This window comes from Morone saxatilis, unplaced genomic scaffold (genome assembly GCF_004916995.1).
Source record: "Morone saxatilis isolate NCDOM2014 unplaced genomic scaffold, NCSU_SB_2.0 Contig20, whole genome shotgun sequence".
Classification (NCBI taxonomy): domain Eukaryota; kingdom Metazoa; phylum Chordata; class Actinopteri; family Moronidae; genus Morone; species Morone saxatilis.
The window spans coordinates 6765979-6766387 of NW_023339763.1; positions in this window are offsets into that span (position 1 = coordinate 6765979).

The following is a 409-nucleotide window of genomic DNA, read 5'->3' on the forward strand; positions in this document are numbered from 1 at the left end:
AAAAAAAACTTCTGCTGCACAAACATTCTCGTTTTTGGGATATTAATTAACTTGGACAACTGAAACATGACATGGGGCTACTATACCACCATAAACCACTAGTTTAATCTTCAATAATGCATGGTATTTTGTTTTTTATGATTATGTCTTAATCTGAAAAGTAGCCAAAGTAATAACAACTGTCAAATAAATGTAGTGCAGTGAAAAGTACAATATTTCCAGGTGAAATGAAATGAAAGTTCTTTAAACTGAGAACAAGCTAGCTTGAGTACAATACAACTTTCCACAACTGGGACTTTAAGTCTCTTGATCTGACAGAAATATCTACATTAGACAATTGGAGCAGGATTACATGTCAACAGTTAACTGGATGTTACATAAAAAGCATATTGGCACCATATAATTTAGC